Source organism: Ahaetulla prasina, chromosome 5, assembly GCF_028640845.1.
Source record: "Ahaetulla prasina isolate Xishuangbanna chromosome 5, ASM2864084v1, whole genome shotgun sequence".
Classification (NCBI taxonomy): Eukaryota; Metazoa; Chordata; class Lepidosauria; order Squamata; family Colubridae; genus Ahaetulla; species Ahaetulla prasina.
This window is the reverse complement of record NC_080543.1, coordinates 138,693,231-138,716,278: the sequence shown is the minus strand read 5'-3', so window position 1 is coordinate 138,716,278 and position 23,048 is coordinate 138,693,231. Positions and strand designations below refer to the sequence as shown.

The window sequence follows — 23,048 nt, the reverse complement described above, 5'->3', positions numbered from 1 at the left end:
ATAACATACAAAATGTTTCTAGAACATTCTAGTGTGATACTGCAAGATTCTCAAAGAATATGGGTCTCTGATCCCTTTCAAATCTCTGTCCAAAAAACATATTGTTTTCTGGCCTAGCAATCAATGGATATACAGTAAAGAAACCTCATAGCGTTTGCATCATCAAAACCTCAATCAGGAAAAAAATGTTATTATTATTTAATAATATCAATATTACAATATAATGCAATCAGAGACAAGGAAAAAAGCAGGAAGCTTAGAGCAAGATAGTAGATGGTTCACCAAATTTCTGCAGTTTAAGAAAGCATTGTTTTTAAATTTAAACATACAGGTGACTGTCTGAAATTTTTAAAATGAAGAATAATATCCATATGCATCCTTCCCAATCCGACATGTTTTGTGGACGTTGCAATTTCCAGATAGCGAATTCTGAGAATTGAATTCCAAAGTTGAACAAGATTTGCTGTGTATCCTTTAAAAAAGGATCTTTTATCTCCTGCATGCTTAACAGAGTACTGTCTAAACTAAATATTATATATCTGAGGTAATAACAGTCTAGCTTTTCTTTTCTTCCAGGCTGAAATACTGCAACAAAAAAACAAGCTAGCAATAGTATCGCCAATACATTCCCACAGAATGAAATCTTGTAGCGTTCAATGTGTATTGTGAACTGCAGTTTCCATCTCAGGATCACAAAACAAAGAAGAAAAAATAATAGAATAGACTAGAATAATAGAAAAAGAATAAAAATAGACTTTAAAAAAAGCACAGCTTAAAATCCAACACCAATTTTTATGAAGTTTGATGACTTTATGAACGTTATGAAATGTTCTCGATCTTTATTGTATGCTGAGCGCCCTTCTGATGTTTTTTAATCATAGACAATGTTTATGTTTTTGTTATGCTAAGTAATGGGAGGGTGAAACATCTAAGCTTTGGATTTGCTCTCAGGACTTGGGAACAAGTCTAAAAAAAACAAAAAACAAAAACAGGCTACACCTAGAGTAACTTTGGTGGACATAGCCCTCAAAGTTAGTTGGACAACCTTTTCGCAGCCCCAAGAGATGACATTGTACCTGGAGTTGCCAAGGAAGGGCTGCATCTGTTTAAGTAAAGGAAGGATGAAAGAGCTATAGAACTTAAGGTCGGGCAATCGGGCTTAATGGAAGATGAACAACCATCTCCCTCTTCCAACTCTGCATTTATTGCTGAGATCATTTGTACTTTGTCAAGCAAAGAGAGGGCAGAATTAAGCAACACTTCAATCTGGCTGCCGGCCCAAAGAGAGAAACAGAGTCCTCTCAATGGACTGAATTGGAAAGTAAATAGAGTTACAGTCGTGGTTTCTTTAAAGCTTAGACTTGCTAATGCCTGCAGTAAATGCAGCACTGTAGCACTGTCGCCTAAAAACCTATCCAGATGAAGAAAAGCTGCTTTTGTGATTGGTAGTGGGAAAGAAAAGGGCAGTGAGAAGAACCAATTTCGCCTTTTTTAGCTTGCAGTTTCCCTTAAGTAAGTTTCCTTCGTGAGTCGTTATGGACGTCTCCCCTGGCTGGTAAGGCTTCAGTTGGCCATCATCATCATATAATCCCTTCATCCTCAAAAGCTAAGATAATCACAAGTAGAAGGTTCTGGATTTGTGTTTTTCAACCTGGACAACCCAGCCAGCTGGCTGGAGATTTCTGGGAGTTGAAGTCCACACATCTTCAACTTGCCATTTTTGTCTGTGTTGGGTCTGATGAAGCCCCTCCCACCCCCCGAGTTGTTTTGATATGAGATGGGCATCAAATAAATTTAATCAATAAATAAGACTGCAAATTTAGTTATGCATAGAGGGGTGGAAAAATATATTACATCTTATTTTGTGAACCCCGGAACAATCCATCAGAATAGAGCTGGAAGGGGCTTTGGGAGTCTTCTAATCCAGCTCCCTGCTGAAGCAAGAGGCCCCAGATCCTTTCAGACAGGGGGCTGTCCAGAACATTCCGAAGATAGTAACTGACAATATTACTAAATGATGCAACACAAAATTAGGATGATCCTAAAGACGTTGAATTAAAAAAACACACCCCACTCTATCCTCAATCTCAGGAAATCTCAGTCTTGTTCATGGGTAGGATACGGCCTCACTGCTTTCTCATAGACTTTGGCCCCACCTATGTGCATCCCCAGACCCTAAGAGGTCCCAACACCTGCCCTACAGGGGTCTGAAGGCTGAAGGATGGAGTTTTTTCCCTCCTGAAAGAAAGTCAGCTGAAACTTGAAGGACGGCCATTCAGATTTGTATGGCAAAGCCCTGATCGTGCAAGTCCAGCTGTTCTTGGTTTCTAGAAGCTTATCTAATCCAACAACATTATGTGGAATTCTGGCACTCAGTTTTGTGTAACCTAAATACTTGATGAGCATTTGTTTTATTTTTGCATCTATACCTTAAGGAAAGTGTTGAGAAAGCTCCCTGTAAACTACACAGAGCTTTCACTAGGGTGGCTTAAACACTTACAATATGTTGCCATGAAATACAGGTTTAAAACCTTTTGCAGCTATGGGCAGAGACTTTTGGTTTCAGAAGGAAAAAACACTCACTTAAGCCCATCTCCATCATGGGCCAGGGACAGGAGGAACGCCACGTCATGGGCCACAGAGAAAAACGATGCTGCCAGGACAAGTTTGTGCAATGGTTAGACACAAGAAGGAAACGCCCTCCGTGGGATTTTATTGGAAATGCGAACTCCACCAGATGATTCAGTCCTAACTGTCTGGCGTTTGAATGTGAATTGCATCGTAGGTGTAACTGCTCTTGAAGGTCCTCTGAGAACCCAGAGAAGGGAGATGGCTGCCCTGGCTATGGAGGGAAGGCTTGGCAGCTCCTGTGACGGGGCAGCTGAAGCCAGTGAAAGGCACCGAAAGCTCCTGGTGCCACCCACTGAAGCGTCAGAAGAATCCCGGCTTTCATTTGTGAATGGCTGGAAGGCGCAGGGAGGTGCCTGGATTGCCAGGGGGAAGGCATCAAGTCCTCAGGAACACAGTCAGAGGAAGCCGCCTTGTGCCAAGAGCGAGGCTGATGCCAAGCAGTAGCCTGGCCTTCCAGCGAGAAACACAAGCCAAACCAGGAAACGGCCCTGCGATGGGAGGCTCAATAATAAATCATGATTGGGATGTACAAATGCTAGTCTTGCTTGGAGTAATAGTAAATTCTACCTTACACAACGGTACATAATTTCAAACCTATTAATAGCACCATTATGTACAAACCCAGCACCGTAAGCCAACTTCCTATAAACTCCACATGGCATGTACGTCAAACCTGGATAAACTCACTAACCAATTATGTGGATCTCGTGATTTCTACCTATGGAGATTTAAATATATATATATATTATGGATGGCAGCCACTTTTGAAAATTCCCTGGTGTGACCAGCATTTCTGGGAGACAATTTACTTTCTGGTTTGAAACTCAATAAGAGTTACAAGCCCAGATTCACCTTGTAGGGTGGCAGAAACATAAACAAACAAACAAATAAACAAGATACTAAGCTCTGCAGCTTTCCGTTTTGCATCTTCCTCTTGCATGCCATTTCTTAATATAACACTAGAGTGTGTCAGAGCCATTGAGAACCCTGGAGTAGCTTCACAGAGTGAGTTTCTCCACATCAAGAACTTAATTTGCTTGTACAGTAATGCATTTTTCCAAAATGCAAATGCCTATTTGAAACTCGGCGATACCCCTCCAGGGATTCCTTAACTCCTTGCAAATTCTTTTCTACTTGTTCAGTCTTATTATTGGGTGTAACTACATTTTGTTAGTGAGTTAGAATTCATTCGTCTTCTTTGATGGGACAGCTGCTGGGTAACAGGTCTTTGATCCAGAAATACTTTCTTGATATCTCATGAGATTATCTTTTGGAATAATTTTAGGTTTATTCATGAGATCAGGTTGGGTGTGATTCTGCCTTCTCTCGCTCGAATTACTTCATGAATATTCTCCAAAGTTTGATGCAGCATAGAGCTTCTGTACTTCTGATATTGGAGAACCTCAGCATAAGCAGCAAAACTTTCTATATATGAAGTCTTTTTTTTTTTTTGGTAAAAAAAATAAAGACGTTTCTATACAAAGATATAAGATACTTGCATCTCCTACATGAAGTTGTAGAAAAAATTAATGCAAACGTTATTAAAAGTCATTGGCTTTTGTGAGCTGCAACTTACTGTTGGAAATGACCAGGCTGAGCCTGAGGACGGCGTCAAACATGTCATTAGTCATGAATCCCTGTGGGGCCCACTTTGAATGCCTCTCTTATCTCCCGCTCATTTCCCTTGACTGTTACTAGCTCAGATTCTTGTAGAGCGCTTAAGCTTGCAATAAATCTGTATACTCCTTCGAACAGCCGAGGATTTCCTCGGTGTTTGAGAGTTACTTCATTTCATGAAAGCTCACAACATCTGATGACATTTGTAGGTCAGAAAAGACCCCAAATTACCAGCTGCTACTTAGGAACAGCGTTCCGTGCGCCTTTGGCGTTGAGTCATGCCGGCCACATGACCACGGAGACGTCTTCGGACAGCGCTGGCTCTTTGGCTTTGAAACGGAGATGAGCACCGCCCCCTAGAATCGGCAACGACTAGCAGGTATGTGCGAGGGGAACCTTTACCTTTACCTTTTTACTTTAGGAAACTCATTAGTTAGCAATATATAAATATATATATATATAGTTAGCGATATATAAATAAGATTAATATAATGAAAATTGCCATTCTATATCCAATTACGACGGATATTATTCTGGGGACGTGGAGGTGTGGAAGGCTTCAAATTTGACTCTTGTAAACTCGGTTGTAGAAACAGTGAAGAAAAGCAGGATAGGAATCGAGGTTGGAAGGAAGGATTCCTCCCCTCAGAATCTCAGGGCTCTGTCAGCCATGCTATTCTCCAAACAACTCAAGGACAAAATCTAAATTATGATTTAAAATCCAAATTCCTGCTGACTCTGGCTCTTTGACGTGATTGTGGAAACAGTAGCAATGGAAACTTGCCAAATGACAGACAAATGGGTCCAAGAGATTTTCTCAGCATTTTAAAAGAGAACAGTCAGAGTTATTTTTTTTCCTGGGCAGGATTTACTTCACACCCCTTCAATACCATTCTAAAATAGATTTTAACTATTTGTACTGTATTATTAGAATGACAGTGTTAGAAGGGACCTTGGAGGTCTTCTAGTCCAACCCCCTGCTCAAGCAGGAGAACCTATACTCTTTCAGACAAATGAATGTCCAGTCTCTTCTTAACCCCCCTCAATTATTCAATTATTCTGTAACTCTGTTTGAATCAAACAGTATCAGATAAAAATGTTGTTTTTAAAATGTTGTTGCTTGTACTGAACGTTTATGTAAGAAAATTAAATGCCTGAAATTTTAGAGGGTCTCCTGCTTGAGCAGGGGGTTGGACTAGAAGACCTCCAGGGTCCCTTCTAACTCTGTCATTCTGTAAATACTGTTTCCAAAGGCGAACTTTAAAAGATAATCCGCCTCCTGTTCTGCATTCTTATTTAATGGAAGACACGCATCATGGTAAATTAATGGCTATGAAGAGTTCTTTAGATTTTGACAGAAGTTATTAAGATTGCGAAAGGAACGAGACAGGGATGTCCCTTATCACCACTATTGTTTGTTTTGACTCTGGAACCATTATTAGATAAAATACGAGAATTAATGAAAATAGAGGGAATTAAGATTAGACAATATGAGTACAAAGTTAGAGCTTTTGCAGATGATGTAGTGGTTACCTTAACAAATCCTATAAATTCAAGTAGATTTTTGTTGGAAGTAATTGATAAATATGGAAAGGTATCAGGATTTAAAATAAATCAGAATAAAACAAAAGTGATAATTAAAAATATGTCTATACAACAGAAACAAAAACTAGAGGAAATGACAGGATTTGAGGTGGTAAAAAAGGTTAAATACTTAGGGGTTTATATTAGCTCATCGAACAAGAAACTTTATAAGAATAATTATGACTTGCTATGGCAAAAAGTTCAGAATGATATGAGTGTCTGGAAAAAATTGCAGTTGTCGCTATTGGGAAGGATTGCGGCTATTAAAATGAATGTGTTACCTAGATTTTTGTTTCTGTTCCAGATGATACCAATAATTAAAAAGGATAAAAATTTGGAAGATTGGCAGATTGGGATTAATAAATTTATATGGCAGGGTAAAAAGAAAATGGATTGATTATCTACAAAACAGATATCAGATTAAGAAATATCAGATTGCCTTTGAATAATTAGAAAGTTATTTTATCTAATGGGGAGGGGGTTGGGAGATGAAAAGTTTTGGATGAGGTTAATTGGATTGGAAGGGAAAATTTTATTCTATGTTTGGTTTATGTATAACAATACCTTGTGATTGACCCGGGAAGCCGGGGGGGGGGGGAAGGGAGGGGGGAAGGGGGTTTTCTGGGAGGGAGGGGGGAAAAAGGGGGGGGAAATGTCTTTGTTTTTTTAAAAACTTTTTCAATTAAAAAAAAAGAGTTCTTTAGATCATTGTGATCTAACGTTAGTTAAAAATCAGTTCAAAACATGGAAAGAAGAGGAAAAACATTATGTTAAATGGAGCAAAGGCTCAAGAGTCAAGAGAGAGATTTATTTAAATTTTAGGGATGTAGACTTTTGGCACAAACCAAGTAGTTCCATACTCTGGATTATTTGCAATTGGTGAAGCCTTTTACGATGCGCAGTTTTATCATAACCATGGAACCACCGTCTGGTCATCAGGAATTGAACCACTTTCTGAATTTAATCTCAATTTCAAAAGGAAAATTTCAGTCAACATCTTACGTCCAGAAGGGTTTCTTCACCTTTCCGTAATTAAATTGGTCTTGATTAGAGGGCCCCAGTTCTCAAAAGACACGGCCAGTCGGTCGCATCTGATCGCCAAGCGTCTCCTGGAAGGGGGGGGGTAGGTGTTGTGCAAGACCTAGAGCAGAGCAGACCCGGGGGTGGGGGGTGGCCTTCAAGGGTGGGATTAAAGGCTGGCTCCGTCTGAAGAACAGGCAGCTCTTTAGAGCAGATCTCGTCTCTCTCAGTTGCCCTAAGAAATCTTCAGGTCTCTGAATGACGGCACCTTAATCCCTGCTTTGGCAGGAGATAAAACGAGGACTTTTCTGTGCTCTACTGGGATGGGGGTTGGGGTGGGTGGGAGTGTTGCATTTACATTGCCCAGGAAAGTAATTTCTCTATTATTGGGCTGTAAAAGTGCATGCGTGTGTGTCTATCACTGTCTCAATAGATCATCTATCAATCATCACTATCTCTATTAATCTCTTTCTCCTTATAGCTGTGTCTGTCCGTCTATCTACTTACCTATTTACCTACCAACCTATCTACTTGTCTGTCTGTCGGTCTGTCTGTCTGTCTATCCATCCATCCATCCATCCATCCATCCATCCATCCATCCATCCATCCATCCATCCATCCATCCATCTATCTATCTATCTATCTATCTATCTATCTATCTATCTAATTCTGTCATCTCTCTCTACTTCTACTTCCTATCTCTCTTTCTCTCTCTCTCTCCTGTATATTTCTCTCTCATATAATTATCTGTCTACTGACATTTCAATCTACCATAGCTATCTGTTTACCTATCTATTGATCAGTCTCTCTCTCTCTCTCTCTCTTGCTCTCTCTTCCCCTACCTGTTTCTCTCTGTCCCCCTCACCCATCACATGCCTACCTATCTCCCTATTGGTTTATGTAGCAATCTCCGTCACCTGACACCCCCCCCCCACACTTACTTATCAGATTATTTGAGCCACTCTTATTTGAGCTTTTAGACCCAGGCACTGAAATAATAGCACAAATTCTTGGAAGGCGGGGTGAAAGGAGGGCGAATCGGACAGATGCTCATATCAGCAGGAACTGTGAAATCAACCAATTTAATATCCTCCCAACTAACTTATGCTTTCAGCTTTAAAGCTAAATTTTCATGGCAGTTTTTCAATCCAAACAGCAAGCAGTTAGAATAGCCTAGGAAAAACACTCATAAAATAAATGAATGGAATACATACAAAATAGGTTTATTTGCACTTCCATCTATTTTGATTTATAATTCAGCTCTTTTAACACACTGAAAAATATCCAAGCGTTCACAGCAGAATTTATATGGTCTAGAGATCTGAAAAGGCTATAATTGCAGAATCACTCAAACCGTTGGATTTTTCCAGGAAGGTATTTTTAGAATTCTAACTTTCATTGGAAAAAAAGAATGAATTTCTAGCTCTGATGACATTTAGAAAAATATTATTCTTGGAAGCAAAAAAAAAAATGGCAGACCTCTGTCTTAAAAGCTGATTTGATCCAAATATTTGAAAATGTTTTTTGAAGGATTGGCCTGGGGAAAAAAAGTCTACCAGGTACCATCCCTCTTTCTCGTTTTCCTTAACCAGCCACATTGCCGCCGCCGCCGCCATCATCATCATCATCATCAAAAAATATGGCTATCAGCTTTAACTTGGATGGTGCACAATTACTAATAAACAGCACAAATGATCTGATATAAGGTTATGATACAGCATTTTTAAAAAAGAAAAAAGTATCATAGACAAATCACAACAATTTTGAACAGTGGGTGATGCAAAAATGTAGACTGAATTTGGGGAGAAGAATTGAATATGGAATATTGTAGATGCAAATTTGTAGGTTTCTTTTAATGGATCTATATGGATCACACCACTGTGGCCATCTTGGCTTTTTTGACTATAATTTGTGGATGCCTCTTGGCCAGGGTTTATTAATAATACAATGAATCTTGAGATGGTGGCTTATTTTTATATGAGGGGTCCAGGGTGCTTTTTTTTCACACTTTATTAAGCTAATCCTGGTTTTTTGTTTTAATTTTGTCACAACATTATATACAAGAGCATATATTGAAAGGAAACTGTTGGAAGAAATATCCATCTGGGTTCAGTTCCAAGTGGGGACAAAGACACTGGAAACATGGAGGCTGCTTGGAAAGATGGTTTAATGGTGGTCAGGATCACATGGCTTGAGATCCTGAACAGAAAAGGGCCAAGATCCTGTGTGCTCCCTGGCTTTATGCTTTTTCTGAGCTTTGACCTTTCTGAGGCACAGGAAGAGTATCCTGATTGGCTGTCAGACTCCCAGGGGGTGGGAGTCTTAGCTAACAATGTAGGTTGTCCCTCAAGCTTGCCTGAGTCTTGCTGGCTGATGTAATCTTCCCAGGTGCCATGTGGTGAAATGGGTAGAGGCTAATCCTATCATGTCCTGAGGGCCATGTCTTAATCCCATCACCCTGGAGCTGAAGGTCTTCTGTGTTGTAGATAAGATGTCTTTTGTCTTTCTGGGGCTATTAACAAAGGTGGGGGCCGCTTTCCAAGAGCATGTTTCTCCTTTTCTCATCCAGGAAGGTATAATATTCTGCTTTTTTAAATATTTCCTAGAATATGTCATTCTTCTAGGAGGGGGGTGGGTGCTAAATTCCTACAAAACAATAGGACAGGAACGGTAGGCACTTTTGTGCACTTATGCACGCCCCTTATAGTCCTCTTAGGAATGGGGTGAGGTCAATGGTAGACAGTTTTTGGTTAAAGCTTTTGGGAGTTTGAGAAGAGACCACAGAGTCAGGTAGTGTGTTCCAAACATTAGATCAGTTTTACAGTTTTACATCCTCTCTCTCTCAGTTCTCAAACCAGCATTAATAATGACCCCACCTGGACCCAAAATATTTTAACTGAGACCAGGCAAGGCTGTCTGTTTTGCCTGCATTTAACTTTGTGCCTAACCTGGGAGGATGTATCCATGGGGCTGGTTCTTTCTTAAGTTATTTTGATGGAGGTTTTCTCATCCCTCGTCTACTAGATTCGGTACCATCTGGTGAATTGAAGCCTGAAACATTCCTGAGTTCCTTGAAGTTTGGTCTGACTTGATCTGTCCACTTAGCGGCTCTTTCTGAAAGAGGAAGATGTGGAGGGTTTCAAATGTAAAGAGGATTTCACTGGAGGGCTTACCACATTTCTGGGTGGCCTTAGACTAACCATCTATAAACAATATTTCCATTTCTGCTCCTGAAAAATGGAGAAAATAACACTTCTTTGCTTGCAACCACAAACTTAGAGCCAAGGTAATTGATAACAGGATGTGTCATTCTTGTACCCAAAACGGTTTGCAGAAACACACAGTCTACTTACACATGCTGGCCTCTACATGGTTGTGCAGGTTAGAAGTCATGCTCTTCTGAAGAGGGGAATTTGCACTTAATCTCATCACAAAAATCTCCAGAGCAAACTCAGATTGGGTAAAACACTGAGGGGTTTAGGAGGGAGTTTTATCCCTTGCAAAAAGATCAGATTCATAAACTAAATGTATTTCAGAATAATACCAAATAATCAACTGAACTTCAGAGACTCTTCTTCTGGAAGAGAAGACTCGGGGGAGACCTGATAGCCATCTTCCAATAGATGTCACAGGGAGGAGGGGATTGGTTTATTCTCCAAAGCACCCGAAAGTAGGACAAGAAGTAATGGATGGAAGATCATTAAAGAGAGCAGCAGCCTAGAACTAAAGCTTGCTTCCAGAAGTTGTGGGTGCTCCAACATCGGAGATTTTCAGTGGACAACCATTTGTCCAGGATAGTATAAAGAGTCATGCCTTGGGTTGTAAGTTGGAGGTGCCAATGTCATGTCACAGTGGGTTTCACTCTTTTCTGCCTAAAGGTTTCCAGAAGGTGTTATTGGGAGAGTGTCTACAGAGCTTTTCAATCATCCAGGTCATGGTTGTCCCAAAGATGCTTTTCCAAAAGGCACTGGACTTCCTTGGTTTTGTCCTTGAAACACTTCGCTTCTCAGCCAAGAAGGTTCTTCAGTTCTGTTATTGGGAAATTTGTGTCCATCCCTTGGAAACTGTCCTGGAAACTTTCATAAGGTCTTACCTTGTTTCCAATTTATAAAGTATTATAAACTTACTTGGGAAGGTGCATCTCAGTTCTGGAGCTAATGAATATCCTGATGGGACACAACTATCTTCTTGCCTTCTCTTCCAGTTCAAGGTTGGTGACCTGCAAGATCTCAGCGTATCTTAAGGTTGTGCAGGACTGATCATGAAAGAAGAAGCTGAAGCTGAATTCAGACAACTCATCTCCACCTGGTGTACATACTGCATTTCTTCCCATCCTTCTTTCCCAAGCCATATTTATTCTTCTGGGTGGATTCTCATAGTAAGGTAGACATCATTCTGTTACAGTCAACTCATCTATAGTCAACTCATCTCCTTTGAGGGAAGTAGTCAACAGAGGAGTAGAAGACAAGCAAGGCAGGCATGGAGATAAGAGGGGGAATGGTGGGACAGCCTTGGAATTGATCTCAGTCTGCTGCTCTTCTCTACCCTTCATTCTTCACCTGAAATATCCCTACGTCCTGCTTAAGAGTTCATCTGCAGCCACCATGAATGGATGCTCTTTGCTCAGAGTGGGACTGTCCCCTTTTTATGTCACCTCTAGCACCTCTTAGGAATTGGGAAAAGTAGGCAAGAATTTCACAATGGGAGGAAAAAAAGAAGAGTCTACAAAAAGAGGAAGAGGGAAGGAAGCCAGAATTGCATAACATGGAACACAAAGAGGAAGGGACCAAAAGAAGAGAGAAGAGATGACCAGAAGAGCTGACTACTAGAATGCCAGCTCCAGACAGACTCCAGGGAAGAGGGGAAGGGTGTTTGGCCTGAATCAAAAGCCTAAGGTTGTATCTGCACCGTCTGGAGCCCATTTCTCTTCTGAGAATCCACTGACCACTGTTGGAAGAAATATCCATCTGGGTTCAGTTCCAAGTGGGGACAAAGACACTGGAAACATGGAGGCTGCTTGGAAAGATGGTTTTAATGGTGGTCAGGATCACATGGCTTGAGTTCCTGAACAGAAAAAGGGCCCGAGATCCTGTGTGCTCCCTGGTTTTATGCTTTTTCTGAGCTTTGACCTTTCTGGGGCACAGGAAGAGTATCCTGATTGGTTGTCAGACTCCCAGGGGGTGGGGGTCTTAGCTAGCCTTGCTGGCTGTCTCTCAAGCTTGCTTGAGCCTTGCCATGTGGTGAGTTTCAGTTGTATTGTGTTGCAAATCATGGGGGGATTGAGTGAGCTTGGTTGAAGCCTTAATTGCCCATTGACAAAGGTGGGGAGAATGAGTGAGCTTAGCTGAGGCTTTTAATGGCCCATTGACAAAGGTGGGGGAGTCAGGAAGTTGCAGGAGCTCCTTTGTCTTTAAAATATGTTTCTCCATTTCTCATCCAGGAAGGTATAATATTCTGCTTTTAAAATATTTCCTAGAATATTTCATTCTTCTAGGAGGGGTGGGTGCTAAATTCCTACAATCCCTACTTTTTTTTTTTTCAAAACGTGAGTTTTGAAACATGCTCTTAAAAAATTAAAATTGATCAAATCAGTGGGTGCTTTTAATTTTCCTGATGCAAAGGAAGCCATTGATAGAGACAACAGAAAAAGATTCCTTCAGTGGCTCCCAAAAGCTTTCAACCATGAAGGTCTAGCAGCCAGGGAAAAGTTCTGGTAAGAATTTTACAGTATCCAATTTTCTATGCCAATTAATTTCAGCTGTTAGATATCACTTTCTGAGAGCTTCCAGTCAGGTCAAGCAAGCACACATCCCAAAATTTTCACAGCCATGGTTTTCCTTTAAATTACAGGCTGCCCATTTCAAGGGTTGGTTACTGAACCTGCCTAGCTCTTACTTTAGTCTATCCAAGATTTTTTCCAGTCCAAATTGAGGTTAATCAGTGTGCAATCCAGGCTTTTCCTTTCTTTTTTTTTTTCAAATTACACACAATGAGCCCTGGGACTTCTACTCATGAGACCACCAGTGCAACATATCTTGCTTTACTGGGCAACTGGGCAGCATCATTTGTGAGTCATAGTCAGGGCTTGGGTTTTGGATATCACTTTTTCTGCTATCTCTTCAAGTGAGGAATTGCCTGAGGGGGATGCCCTCCCCTATGGAATTAGCAGGGAGATCTGACTCCTTGGGCTTTTAGTGCCACAGAGCAAAAATCAACCTAAAAGTCTTGTGTGGAGGTAAGTGAAGGGAATAGACTAATTCTGAATGGTGTGTCTCTCTGTGTGTGCCTGTGTATGCAGCTACTTTTACAATACAGGCAATACAAACATTTTGGACAAATTTCCCTACCATTAGACAGAAATCTAAGGTGTTCAGAACTTGCTGTGGTAGCCACTCAAATACAATCCTTACATGAGTACTTTAGACTGATTACAATGTAAATGAGACAAGACAGAAAACCTTACAAGGAATTTCCACCCTTCCCCATAGTCTTTCCAGTTGTCTTCTAGGAATTGAAAAGAGTCTTTTAGTCTTTACTTATACATCTCAGAGTCCTTTCTTTCATATCTTTTGGGTGGCATGCTTGTTGGTCAGTCAGGTTTGGAAAGGTCTGCTCCAATCTGGTTGCTGTGATGACTTTCAGTGGGGGCTGGATTCAAACTCAATTCCTGACTCCAACAAATGGAAGGTCTCCTCTGGGGGCAGCATCTGGAACCATGTGCTCTGCTTCCACAGTTGCAGAGTCATCTTTTCAGGGCTGAAAGACATTAGAACAGGATCTCCTCCCCACTTTTGTGGGTAATCTTCTCAGGAAAGGCATTGTAACAGGATTAAAGGGGGTAGATATCTTGCAGGCAGAGTTTGAAAAGAAACAACACATCAATATTGCAGTTACTAAAAGATAATGCAGTTTCAACAAAATGCAGTTTCAACAACTGATGAGAAAGAAAAACTGGATTCACATGCTTCAGGAACAGGTAAAATCATTTAAACACACAGTAAATGCAAGACTGAATATATATTTTTTCTCTTGTAAGTGAACTTAAAACGTTTCCTCATAAACTTATCTTGTAAGTGAACTTAAAATGTTTCCTTATAAACTTGAGTTGTTACTTTAAGATAGAGAGGAGAAAAAAAAAAATAGGATGAAAAGTCCTTTTACTATTTTGTTGGCCGGACAAAGACAGGAAAAAGGCTCTTTCTTTCTCTCTCTCTTCCCCATTTTCATTGTTTCAACCTTTTGTTTTTCTTTTTCCCTAACAATTTAAAATTCTTGTCTCTAGAGATCAGATACATTTTACAGTTACAATTACCTCAAGGGCCCACAAAGACAGACATACACACATAAAAAACAAGGAGGACAAAGAGGAAAACAAAACTCTGAGATTTACACACACACTGATCATTCCGCCATAAATCTCAGTTAAATTAGGAAGGCACAAATCTTAACAGACAGACCACGTGGTTCCATAGAAGACAGAGAAAGAGACAAACAAACAAACAAACAAAACAAAAACCCAAACATTCCTATTTATATATTTCCCTTTTCTTTTAAGTACCTTTATTTAGCCAAATTTGTCTTCCTGGTGTTATCTCTTAGCAAAGCCCATTTTTTACACAATTTCTTCAATTTCTATTCTCGCATGCCAGTCAACACTGGCACCTGCCTGGCGTCCCAGGCCCCAAGCATGTCTCTCAGGGGATTTCCCTCTACCCTCGAGCTTACGCTTCCCATGATCCTCGGAATGTGAGGCTCACTTTGTCATAGCCGGGCACTCCCGCAGTTTCGGAAAAAAAGGTATCCGAAGGACTCCGACTCCCTTCTGTCGAAGTATGGGCCCCTTCCTTAAGGGAACTCTTATTTGAAGATCACCAATAAAAAAAAATAGTGATCCCGGAGGACCTTGCTGCCCCTACAGCAGGTACGAGCACCTCCTCTCACTCCACATGCTCCACTTTAGGCTTTGCTTTCTTTTTTAGATACACCAATAGTTCCTATATATTTCTTTTTTTCCCCCTTCACACTTCTTTTCCTTTTGCTCGGCTTCCGTTCCTTGAAAACACAAAGTTCCACATTTGGCTTCCCCCCCTTGCTTTCTCTATCCTACCGGTCATGGCTCGGTGGAGCTAGCAGTAGGTAGAGGTGCGGCTAGAGATTGCTCAAAGAGGTGGAATCAGATTGTTTCCTCAGGTGGAATCCCACACACACACTTCTTCCTTCCCTAACAGAAGGTCCTGTGCTCTGGCAAAACCCCCATGCTCTCCAGACTTTTGGTCTTTCTGCGGTTAGGAAATGCACAGAAGATGCAAGATCCAGCTGTGATTGGGAGAAGGGCTCTCTCATTCACACACATGCAGGCATACACATATTTCCCATGCTTTTCCATGCTTAAAATTAAAATTTAGAGGTACTCACCTTCTTTCCAAGCAGTCTTTGAGCTCAAACTCAAAACCCCTTTAAAACCTAGTTCCAAATGGCCAAGGTCCAGGAAAACTTACCCACAGACTCAATGGGTCTGCTGCTAGCAAGGGAGGCTTACCTGGGCCAGGTCCATTGGTTAGGTTAGCTTGGAGTCCCATCTGGGGTGCCAATTGTTGGAAGAAATATCCATCTGGGTTCAGTTCCAAGTGGGGACAAAGACACTGGAAACATGGAGGCTGCTTGGAAAGATGGTTTAATGGTGGTCAGGATCACATGGCTTGAGTTCCTGAACAGAAAAGGGCCGAGATCCTGTGTGCTCCCTGGTTTTATGCTTTTTCTGAGCTCTGACCTTTCTGGGGCACAGGAAGAGTATCCTGATTGGTTGTCAGACTCCCAGGGGGTGGGAGTCTTAGCTAGCCTTGCTGGCTGTCTCTCAAGCTTGCTTGAGCCATGCCATGTGGTGAGTTTCAGTTGTATTGTGTTGCAAATCATGGGGGGATTGAGTGAGCTTGGTTGAAGCCTTAATTGCCCATTGACAAAGGTGGGGAGAATGAGTGAGCTTAGCTGAGGCTTTTAATGGCCCATTGACAAAGGTGGGGGGGGAGTCAGGAAGTTGCAGGGAGCTCCTTTGTCTTTAAAATATGTTTCTCCATTTCTCATCCAGGAAGGTATAATCTTCTGCTTTTTAAAATATTTCCTAGAATATTTCATTCTTCTAGGAGGGGGGGTGGGTGCTAAATTCCTACACCACATCACAAGTGCAACTGTTGTGGGATCTCTGCTTAGAATGCAATTGTGTGCTGTGCAGCAATTGAAAGTAGAAGAAGAGAAGTTGATATCATGGGAAAAGTTAAACATTAAGTAGCTGTCTGTTTATTATTTTTTACAAGTCCATTTCACTAGCCACCTATAACTTGTGGGGGATTGTTACCTAAATTGGGTAACTCGAAGCAAAGCTGAATTACTATAATTCATTTTCTCCCACTGAATTCAATTACATTATTGTTGTTCATCTCCATCTGTGACCAAACCCAATTTGTTGTGGGGTTACCTGGTTTTTGAAACTGCAGAATATGTAGGTGTGTGGTGAAAAAAAAAAAGGGGGGGGGAAGATATTTTTCTGCCTTCAAATGGTTTTCCCAGTGCCTGAAGTCAAGAGAGGAGATTGGCAGGTGAGTTAGGTCAAAAAAGAGGTTTCCACTCTTTTGAAACTGGCTTGCACCAAAATAACTCAGTCATATATAAAAGCAATCATACAGATACCTTGAGAAACTACATAGCAGCCACACACAATTATGTTAAGGACATTGGAACCAGGAAAATTAACTCTGAACTCTTTTTCAGTGAAGAAGCTTTTTTGGATGAGAAGCAAAATGTCTTCCCCAAGAAAGTCCAGTCGCCTCTTGAAAAAGTACCTTTGGGACAACCGTGACATGGATGGCAGAGAATCTCCAGAGACATTGAACAGGTATCTCTCAATTCACATAAGAACGCCCTGCCCTGCCCGGCTGGATTGGACTTGTGGCCCAGCTAGTCCCGCAGCCTGTCCTCACCTGGCCAACCAGCTGCCTCAAGAGGTCCCCTTGTCTCCTGGAGCAGATGTCCTCCAGAGGCCGCTGCACCGTTAAGAGCCCCGGGACTTTTATGAATTGGTCTAACCCTTATTCAAAGCCAGCCAAGCTTCACATTCCTGTAGGGCTGATGGGTTGAAAACACAATGATCTCTTTCCAGAGCCACACGCACACACGCACGCACACACACACACACACACACACACACACACACACACACACGATGCGTCTTACTAAAAATTTTCCAATCCATTTACCTAAATAGGATGAGACGAAACCGGCTTTGTGGTTCAGAGCAGTGTGTGCTAAGAACATTTGTTTGAAAATAGTTCCAATCAGGCACACAAATAAATAGCAATTACCCAATAAAATCAGATCGAGTCAAGCTCCTCTTATTACAGAAACCGTTCAACTTCATGGCTTTATGCAAATGCTTTCTTTCAATCTATTAAGGTCTGGCTAATGCATATTTTAACCATATGCTTATTAGCGGGATAGGTTTCATTACTATTTTTGGATACTGCATAAAGCTCTCAAATTGAATGCTATGTGAGAAAAGGAGAGGCTGTTTTCAATTTAGATCTTATTTCATTCATTTATTTTCCTTCTCCTTAAAGGAAGGCCACAAGGACTGGAAGGCTGGAGAAATATGCAAGCCATGAACAATATAAATCAATTTGGTAACTTTTAAACAAAACGATTCACCATTCTTAGTACCGTTGGGACAGTTGCCATAATTGGAGCCATAGTAGGTAGCTTAGAGAGACGCATATAAGATTAAACTTCACATCTGGCTGTTGCTTAAGGAGATGGATCATTTCAAGTCATCCTCCTAGATCCGTGATGGCGAACCTACGACGTGTGTGCCAGAGGTGGCACGTAGCTCCTTCTCTGATGGCACATGAACTGTCGCCCCAGTTCAGCTCTGCTGCACATACGCATGTGCCTCCCACTGGCCAGATGCTCTTTGGGTCTCTGCCACGGATGCACGGGGGTGGGGGGGTCATGTGGAGGGTGCACACATGCATGGTGGGCAGGGCAGGGCGCATGCATGGGGGCTACATGTGCATTGCATTTTGGGGGTTCAGGCATGTGCATTTGCGTGGACGTGCGCTTTGGGCACTCGGTCTGGAAAAGGTTAGCCACCACTGTCCTAGATAAAGGAAGCTGGAGTTATATTCCATTAATTTCTGAACATTTCAATTGTTGCTCAGCTATGCAGTTTAAATGTGGTACACAGCTTCCCACTAGGATGAAATAAAAAAATGTAGAGCAATGAAACATTAAAAACATTTTTAGCTCAAATGAAGTCCAGCACAACAAGTATTTGGAAGGGTTGCATCTTCATAAGGGCCAAGGATGGGCGGATGTCCAACAGCTTGTGTTAGTTTGCTGCCTCTTCTCAAATTCGTCAACAAAAGCAGGTCACCAGCTTAGACAATAAGAAGAGGGAGGAACACAGAGAGAGCAAAATGACAGCAATAGCCAGGTGGTCTTGTACTTCAATTGGGCTACTACTATGTGGTGGATTAGCTGTGGCATTAGGCCAGAAGGGAAGAGGAAAACTCCCAGCGTGTTTGCAGAATTGGGAAGACAAGAAAAGGTCTCATCCTGGATTAATGGAGATGCTCAAGCACCCCAGTCAGGAATTGCATTAAGAAGACTGTCAACCTGAAGGGCAGCCCATGAACTCAAAGCTGAGAAGGATTAAATTAATTAATGAAACAATTAAAACTGAGAACTGACCCACTCTTTACCCTCATCTCCAAAATTGTAAATAATCAAGGAGTAATAAGAAAATTTAAAATTATTTTCTTGAAGGCCTTCTACGCTTCAGAAAATGTGTATAGTTAGGCCTAATCACAAAGCTGAATCAATTGGGACACCTGAGAGACATTTAGCCTTGCTGAGTTTAGGTCCGAGTGATCCAGAAGATGTTAGATTTCCCACTTGAAACTAATACTGATCCCTGAATGAGATCAACCCAAATGAGATCCCCAAGGCTGAGAGAGCAAAATGCCCTCAAATACATGTTATGGTTTTTAGCTCAGTTCAGTTAACTGTTATGGTTAAAATTAACTTCTTGCTGTTATTGTCGTCTGAAGATGTTGAGATGGCTCCGAAGTTCTTCCCCACAGTCTTGTTGGGAAAAAGAAAAATTAAAACCTCCGTGGGGGATGCTCGTGAGCCCGTGAATGGATGAGATTTGGGGGGCAGCAGTTGGTCAGATAGAGGCCAACAAAGGCTCTCTTTTGTAAGCTCTACGTGGGATTTTCCTCCGGTGGAGAATTGGAAGTGCTCACAGGCCTTGTTTTATTGTGGGAATGTGAAAACCACACAAATCTCTTTAACCCCTTTCATAAACAATCGACCACAATCTGCTCCTAGAAGGGGTAACAATGAGGACCATCGTATAGGTGGGTGCTTACAATTTTGCAAGCTCTGGCCCCTCTCCAAGGACTTTGCAACGTTTTCAGCAGACTCTCCTCCTTTGAAAGCCCGTGATGGGCCTGCTTTTCGGTTAGGATATGTTTTCTCTTTAAATAATTACATACAGAGAAGAAAGTGTAACAGAAGCAGCCTGCCTTGCTTGGGGGTGGGTGGGTGGGCTCCCTTTTGCTCTTGCTTACCAAGAGCAACCTATCATTAGCTTTTGCAAACTGCTTTTGCACTGGAAAGCCTGGGGTCTCCAAGCCGCCCTCCTTTGTCGACCAAGGTACGTGGGAAGGTTAAAGCCAGAATTTGGCAACTGCAACCAATAAGCAAAGAAAACTGTGGTTTCCCTTGGAGTCAGGATGCCCGGAGCTCTTCCCAGAGAAGAATTTGGGGACTGGGTCTTAAAAGCTGGAGGGTAGCAGAAGCGTAACGTGATCTTCTACATGCAAGCCACCAAACTCTGTTCTCAGCTGCTTCGGGGGACAGGATTCCTCCCCTTCTAAGACTCCATCATTAAAGCAATCTGGGCTTATATAAATGGTAGTGGTGGGGACTCCAGTTGAGATCCCTGACCTTCTCTTGCTGTTAAAACACACACACACACACACACACACACACGGAAACTGCCAAATAATTCCAAAAGTTCCAAATGCAAAAGCAACATGGGCACCACGAAGAGGAGAAAGTAGGATCAGGGGTATATCTGAGCTTTTGAAGCTGTAAAGGAAAATGTGCAGATAGCTGGAAATGGAGGCTAAGGAAGTTCTGCTTGTAGGTGACTGTTCAGGAATCAATATTAGCAGATGCCCAAATAGGTTACATCATCCAGGTTATTTGTAATTGGTTCTTACCTGTCACGCGCAAGCAACTAGAGCCACCAGCTGAAATAAACCGTAAATAGCTACACTGAGCAACTTAATTGTCTTCTAGTTATGTCACAAGAATGTCGCCAGATTGCTTGACTTTCCCTGGGAATCGCCAGATAAGGCTTCATGGTTCCTGAGGGAAATCAAGCTTCTGCCACTTGTAACAATTCCAAACTGGCTCCCTGCTTGACCCCGCCTTCCACCCTGATCCTACCTTTTCAAACCACGTTTCTCAGGCTATTTTTGCTGTGGGGCTCTGACAAAATCCTTGGCATTAATTCAAAATTGATTCCCAAAGATTACCCTGGCCAAAATCTATTTCTCCCGCTTTGTTGCACGTTTAATTATTTCATATATGTTTCATCTTTTTTTTAAGGAAGTAACAATGGTATATGCTTTGACACAAACACGCATAAACTCTGCTCCAGCCCTCCGCACCACAATGCTGTCAGGTTGTTTAGCGTTTTAGTGAAGTTTAGGATTAGTTGACCCCAAGGAGTTCATGGCTGACTGGAAATTTGAAATGGATCCAGGTTTTAGCGTTCCTACTACCCTCCACGCAGGGGGTATCTGTGATCTGATCTCAAACGCCTTTGAAGGAGACCCAAATCAACAACACGCATCATCTAGAAGATTGTATGTTTTCTCTTTCTAGCTCCTCCAACTGCTACCTACTCCGAGCCATTTTCCATTACTGAATCAAAGCCTGGATGGAATTTTTATTAGAAGAAATATCACCCAAGAGGATTAAAATCTTGCTTCAACAGCTCACTGTCTCAGTTCGGTTCAGAACTTGAGGCTTTTTGGAAGACGTTACATGTGAGTCGGCTCTCTAATGCCTCAACCTGGTGCAGTATTTTCTATACATAATCTCAGACCCTCAGGCTCCTTCTGAAAGTACCAATTTTATTGTAAACCAAGGAGGTAACCATCTTAATTATTCTTAATCCATTAAATTCAAATTAAATCCTATCCATCTGTTTGGTTCTGCTTTGCCCCTTTCTCTTTCCATGTCTTCTTGGCAGATGGTGTCTCACTCAAAAGCCAGGTGCCACTTTAAAAAAGGCCACCTTAACAGTATTTCTGTAATTTTAAACAAGCAAAATATTAATTAGGAGCTAGTTCCCACTCACCTCAGTCTAGTTTTCAGTGAAGCAGGAACACAAGGTGAGAAGCAAACATACAACCTTTCTAATATTCGTGGGCAAAACCTTTTAAGAACAAATAATCATTAGCGTAGACCCACATGAGGGCTTAAGACACAAACACTGGAAGAAGCAATAAATAGCCATACAAGGTCTAAAGCTAAGAAGCTAAAAATGTATAAAAATCGAGAAGTTAAAAATAGTTTGCAAAAAACCCCAAAAGAATAAATATATATAAAAAGAAGATTATATTATATAATGTTGGGGGAATTAGAAGTAGACTAGGGGAGCATAAAGAAACAACAATCATAACATTACAATGGGTGGCTCAGGAATTCTGGGAGTTGAAGACCAGGGGTTGTAAAAAGACCATAGTTGCCCACACAAGGGTGTGGGTAAGGATTGTTGTCATAAAACATTTTAACAATTCTGCAAGTGTGTGTTTGTGGGGGTGGGAGGAGAATGGAAAATTAGCATCATGTAGAACTATTGTCCGACAGTAGATAGACACCTAAATGAAAGTTTGAGTGGATAAATGTTATATTGTAACTGAAAACAATATGAGTTATGGAAGACGTTTACTTTCATATGTCCCTAAAGATAAAATAAAGCATTTTAAGTTCAATATTCCCACAGTATTTTTTTTTAACTTTACAGAATATGTTTACAAACCACAGTTTTTCAACTGTAGAATTTTCTTTTTCTCAGTCTTCGGGCATGGTGTGGATTCTGGTGGACTTTCAGTCCAGAAACCCACCTTCTTTAGAAACAATTTTCTCTTCAGGAGAAAGAGGAACAGGGACGTGCTTATTTAATCCATATTTGTTGAGCAACAACTTCCATGAGAAAATGTAAGTCCTACTAGCCAACTACATTTACTAGCTTCCCATCAAGACTTGGATGTTACTTGGATGTTGCTTGTTTGAAAAAGGGGCTCTCTGTGGAGGAGTCAATGACGCCCAGATGGAAACCAAGATCACGTGACCAAAGACCTGCCAGGGGAGGGCTTCAACTACACTTGGTCGCCACGATAGGAAAAAGATGTGGAGACTCTAGAAAGAGTGCGGAAAAGAGCAAGAATGATGATTAGGGTCCTGGAAGCTAAAACATATGAAGAATGGTTGCAGGAATTGGGTATTTCAGTCTAATGAACAGAAGGGCTAGGCTGACACGTTAGCAGTCTTCCAATATTTGAGGGATTGTGACAGAGAAGAGGATCAGTCAACCTCTTCTCCAAAGCACCAAAAGACAAGAAACAATGGATGGAAACTTATCAAAGAGAGAAGCAACCTGGAATTAAGAAGAAATTTTCTAACAGTGAGAATAATCAACCCGTGGAACAGCTGCCTTTCAGAAGTCGTGGGTGCTCCATCACTGGAGGCTTTTAAGAAGAAACTGAGCAGCCACTTGTTGGGAATGACATAGGGTCTCCCGCTTGAGCAGGGGGTTGGACTAGAAGACCTCCAAGGTCCCTTCCAACTCTGTCATTCTGTTATTCATCCCCCCCCCCCAGATCTCTGGTCTGAAGGAGTGTTTTAGCCTCCCATGGGTTACGACTAGTTTTGCCTTCCAGAATGTACTGTCTGCTTCAACGTTGAATTGACATGGACCAAAATACTCTTCAAACAAGGTGACTTTCTGTATTCTTCTGGCACTAACCACATGTCCACCTTGGGAAGCCTCTCCTGAGAGTGCAGCCATGACAAATAGACCATATTCCAAGTGGATTCAAGTTGTTGTTGTTGTTAGTTGCGAA

The 23,048-nt window shown here is 41.5% G+C and overlaps 1 long non-coding RNA gene across 1 annotated transcript; it reads left to right on the top strand.

The window, feature by feature from the left end:
- Positions 1–4,017: 4,017 nt before the first annotated feature.
- On the top strand, positions 4,018–21,955 carry LOC131200225 (uncharacterized). Its single transcript, XR_009155548.1, has 3 exons — positions 4,018–4,627; positions 16,618–16,741; positions 20,803–21,955. It is a non-coding gene; the product is annotated as an uncharacterized LOC131200225 (long non-coding RNA).
- The last annotated feature ends 1,093 nt before the right edge of the window (positions 21,956–23,048 follow it).